Source organism: Apium graveolens, chromosome 2 (assembly GCF_009905375.1).
Source record: "Apium graveolens cultivar Ventura chromosome 2, ASM990537v1, whole genome shotgun sequence".
NCBI classification, from domain to species: domain Eukaryota; kingdom Viridiplantae; phylum Streptophyta; class Magnoliopsida; order Apiales; family Apiaceae; genus Apium; species Apium graveolens.
In genome coordinates this window covers 267,513,014-267,517,865 of record NC_133648.1, presented here as the reverse complement: position 1 = coordinate 267,517,865, position 4,852 = coordinate 267,513,014, and the positions used below count along the sequence as shown (strand labels likewise).

The 4,852-nt window shown below is 41.4% G+C and overlaps 1 non-coding gene across 1 annotated transcript; it reads left to right on the top strand.

Moving 5' to 3' along the window:
* Positions 1–4,381: 4,381 nt before the first annotated feature.
* On the top strand, positions 4,382–4,488 carry LOC141710347 (small nucleolar RNA R71). Its single transcript, XR_012570873.1, has one exon. It is a non-coding gene; the product is annotated as a small nucleolar RNA R71 (small nucleolar RNA).
* The last annotated feature ends 364 nt before the right edge of the window (positions 4,489–4,852 follow it).

The window sequence follows — 4,852 nt, the reverse complement described above, 5'->3', positions numbered from 1 at the left end:
ATCCTCTTCTTTCCAGCCGCATCCAAGTCAAGATTCAATTTCTTCAAAGCCCAATACGCCATATGCTCTAGCTCCACCGACAAATGACACCCCTTACCATAAACCAACTGGAATGGCGACATTCCTAATGGAGTCTTGTATGCTATTTCTATACGCCCAAACAGCTTTATCAAGCTTCAAAGACCCATCTTTCCTCGATGGACACACAACTTTCTCTAAAATGCACTTGATCTCTCTGTTAGACACCTCATCCTGACCATTTTTCTGAGGATGATAAGCCGTAGCAATGCGATGATTCACATTATACCTTTGCATCATAGCAGTGAACTTGCGATTGCAAAAATGCGACCTCTCATCACTGATTATGACTCATGGAGTTCCAAACCTTGTGAATATCTGCTTGTGAAGAAAATTAAGCACCACATTTACATCGTTCGTTGGCAACGCCTTAACTTCCACCCATTTTGACATATAATCAACCGCCAACAAGATGGACTGATTATTATAAGATGAGAAAAATGGCCCCATGAAGTCAATTACCCAAACATCGAAGACCTCAACCTCGAGAAGCACATTAAGAGGCATCTCATCCCTTTTAGACATATTACCCACACGTTGACATCGATCACATTTCAAAACGAATTGGTGAGCATCTTTAAACAAGGTTGGCCAAAAGAACCTTGCTTGAAGAATACGAGCTGCTGTCTTTTCTCCACCATAATGTCCTCCATAAGTCGTTGAGTGGCAATCTCGCAAGATTTCCCCCATTTTTCTATAAGGAATACATCTCCGGATGATTTGGTCAGCTCCTTGTCAAAAAAAAATGGCTCATCCCACATATACCACTTCACTTCATGTAGAAACTTCTTCCTCTGAGCATGTGATAAGTCGGGATGCATGATATTACTCACAAGGTAGTTCACAATGTCTGCAAACCATGGTTCTTCTTCTTGCACTCTAAACAACTGCTGGTCGGGAAAAGAATCATTTATCGATGTCTTATCCAATGAAGTAGCATGATGGTTCTCTAAACGTGAGAGATGATCAGCGACTTGATTTTCAGTCCCCTTTATGTCCTTGATCTCTAGTTCAAATTCTTAAAGCAAAAGAACCCATCTAATCAATCTAGGCTTCGAGTCCTTCTTTGAGACGAGATAACGAATTACAACGTGATCAGTAAAAACTGTCACTTTAGTCCCAAGTAGATAAGATCAAAATTTCTTAAAACCATTGACAATAGCCAAAAGTTCTTTCTCCGTAGTAGTATAATTCAGTTGAGCACCATTTAGGGTCTTGCTAGCGTAGTAGACCACATGAAATATATTGTTCTTCCTCTGCCCAAGAACTGCTCCAACTGCATAGTCACTTGCATCGCACATCATCTCAAAAGGTTCATTCCAATCAGATGTAGTTATGACAGGTGCCGTGATTAAACCCTTCTTCAATATCTCAAACGCTGCAAGGCACTCGTCATCAAACTTGAAAGAGACATCTTTCTCAAGCAAACTATACAATTGCTTCGAAATCTTAGAAAAGTCCTTGATGAAACGCCTATAAAAACCCGCATGCCCAAAAAAACTGCGAATTCCCTTAACAGAAATAGGTGGAGGAAGATTCTTAATGACCCCCACATTGGTTTTGTCCTCCTCAAGATCCTTACTAGAAAACTTGTGCCCAAGAATAATGCCCTGTCGCACCATAAAGTGACATTTCTCCCAATTGAAAACCAAATTGGTCTCAACACACCTCTTGAGAAGGTGTCCAAGATTTTGCAAGCATTCATCAAAAGAATCTCTAACTATAGAGAAGTCGTCCATGAACACCTCCACATTTTGGCCAATCATATCAGAAAAGATGGCCATCATACATCTTTGAAATATGGCTGGTACACCACATAGACCAAAAGAAACTCGTTTGAAGACAAAAGTACTAAATGGACAAGTGAAGGTAGTCTTCTCCTAGATCTTCAGGAGTGATAAAAATCTGATTGTAACCTGAATAGCCATCCAGAAGACAGTAGTACTCATGACCAGCAAATCTGTCAAGCATCTGATCAATGAAGGGAAAAGAGAAGTGATCTTTCCTAGTGGCCTTGTTGAGCTTCCTATAGTCCATACAAACTCTCCACCCTGTGACTGTTCGTGTAGGAATAAGCTCATTCTTCTCATTTGCTACCACAGTTATTCCACTTTTCTTTGGCAAACATTGAACTGGGCTCACCCATGAACTGTCGGAAATAGGATAGATGATCCTTGCATCTAGCCACTTAAGAATTTCCTTCTTCACCACTTCCTTCATGATTGGATTAAGTCTTCTTTACTGCTCGACCATAGTCTTGCTACCTTCCTCTAGCAGAATTTTATGCATGCAGTAAGAAAGGATGATTCCCTTGATATCTGCTATAGTCCAACCAATTGCCGATTTGAACTCTCTCAGAATCCTCAGAAGCTTTTCCTCATCACTACCTGAAAGGTCAGATGCAATAATCACAGGAAGAGTAGATGCATTACCTAAAAATGGATACCTCAAATGCTCAGGTAAAGGCTTAAGCTCGAGAGTGGGAGCTTCCTCAATAGATGGCTTGAGGCATTTAGGGAGCTTTGTTCAATTCCTCCATTCCAAGAGATTCAAAAGGCATATCAATCTTCTTCTTGTAGGGAGAAGCATTCAAATATTATAATTGTTCTTCACCTTTGTTATCTTCACTATCTAAATTCCCCAATAAGGCCTTTTCTAAGGCATCAAACCTCAGCAATTGATCAAGTTCCGAAGTCACCGCAGAATCGACCAACTCTACCTTTAAGCACTCCTCATTTTCCGTAGGAAATTTCATTACATTGAACATATTAAAAGCTACATCCTGATCCAACACTCACATTGTAAGCTCACCCTTCTTCACATCTATCAAGGTTCGGCCAGTTGCCAAGAAAGGTCTTACCAAGCTTATGGAAATCTTCTTATCCTCCTTAAAATCATGAATTATGAAATCAGCAGGGAAGATGAGTTTATCAACCTTGACCAAGACATCCTCCACAATACCTCGCGGATATATAATAGAACGGTCGGCCAACTGTAAAGTCATATAATTTAGTTTTGGATCAGGTAAATCCAACTGCTTGAAGACTGACAAAGGCATCAGATTGATGCTAGCTCCCAAGTCACATAAGCATCTGTCAAAAGAAACTTTTCCAATAGTACACGGAATAGTGAAGCTTCCCGGATCTTTAAGTTTCAGAGACAACTTCTGTTGCAGTACAGCACTGCATTCCTCCGTGAGAGCGACAGTCTCTATATCATCTAGCTTCACTTTCCGAGAGAGAATACCTTTCATAAACTTTGCGTAACTAGGCATCTGCTCAAGAGCCTCAGTGAAAGGTATGTTAATATGAAGTTTCTTGAACAGCTCCGGGAACTACTCAAATTGCTTCTCCAGCATTTTCTTCTGCAACCGCTTAGGAAAAGACGGTGGAGGATAGATCTGTGTCTCCCATGTATTACCCTCAGGAGGAGTGTGCTCAATAGTAGTCTTCTTTGGTTCCACTTCTACTTCCGGCTACTCTACTTCTTTCTCAGCCCCAACTTCTTCAGTCAACACTTGAGTTTGTTCGGGATTCGCCACCTTTCCAGACCTCAAAGTGATTGCCTTTACCGGCTCCTTAGCCTCCCTCTTTCCTGGCACTTCAGTGTCACTAAGTAATGTACCAGGCTAACGATTTAGCAAGACATTGGCAATTTGACCGATTTGATTTTCCAAGGTCTTGATAGAAATAGCTTGACTCTTGTACATAAACTTCAACTCCTCTAATTTAAATTTTTCATTAGCTTGTTGCAGCTGAAGTTGCTATTTTGGTGCATATTGCGGTTGCTGAAAACCAGGGGGTTGTACTGTTTAGCTGGATACTGGTGATAAGGCTGTTGAACCGCATTCTGAGCATTGCTCCAATGAAAATTAGGATGATTGCGGTTTTTGGGATGATAAGTGGCTGGCACAGGTTGCTGCGAACGCTGAAAGTTGCTCACGAACTGAGCTGATTCATTAGAAATTGCGCACTGATCAATCTCATGGGCACCAGCACAAAGCTCACAGACACTAGCGATTTGATTAACTCCAAAATTAACCAGAGTGTCCACCTTCATCATCAAAGCCTTAAGTTGGGTAGCTATAGCAGTTGCTGCATCCAACTCCAGAATTCCAGCTACTTTCTCATAAGTCAGTCTCTGAGATGGATCCTGTTATTCATTAGCAGCCATCAGTTTGATCAATTCATAGGCTTCATCGTAGCTCTTAGCCCACAAGGCTCCTCCTGATGCTGCATCGAGCATGGCTCTAGAAGTGGCACCCAATCCATTGTAGAAATAGTTTATAATCATCTAATCAGGCATGCCATGGTGTGAGCATTTCCTTAGCATCTCCTTATATCGATCCAAAGCCTCACACAGAGATTCTTCAGTTTGTTGAGCAAACCGAGTAAGAGCATTCCTAATTTCAGCAGTCTTCGCCATAGAGAAGAATTTAGTGAGAAACTTTTGAGCAAGATCTTCCCAAGTGGTGATAGACTCTGCTGGTAGAGAATGTAACCATCACTTAGCTTTATCCCTCAGAGACAATGGGAAGAGTCGTAGCTTGATAGCATCTTCAGTTACATCATTGAACATGAAAGTGTCGCAGATCTCGATGAAATCCCTGATGTGCATGTTGGGGTCTTCAGTAGGAGAACCCCCAAACTGAACTGAGTTATGTATCATCTGAATCGTGCTTGACTTGATTTCAAAAGGGTTAGCCCTGATGGTTGGCCTGATGATGCCTGACTGAATGTCATTGATCTTAGGCTGAGAATAGTCCATCAAAGCC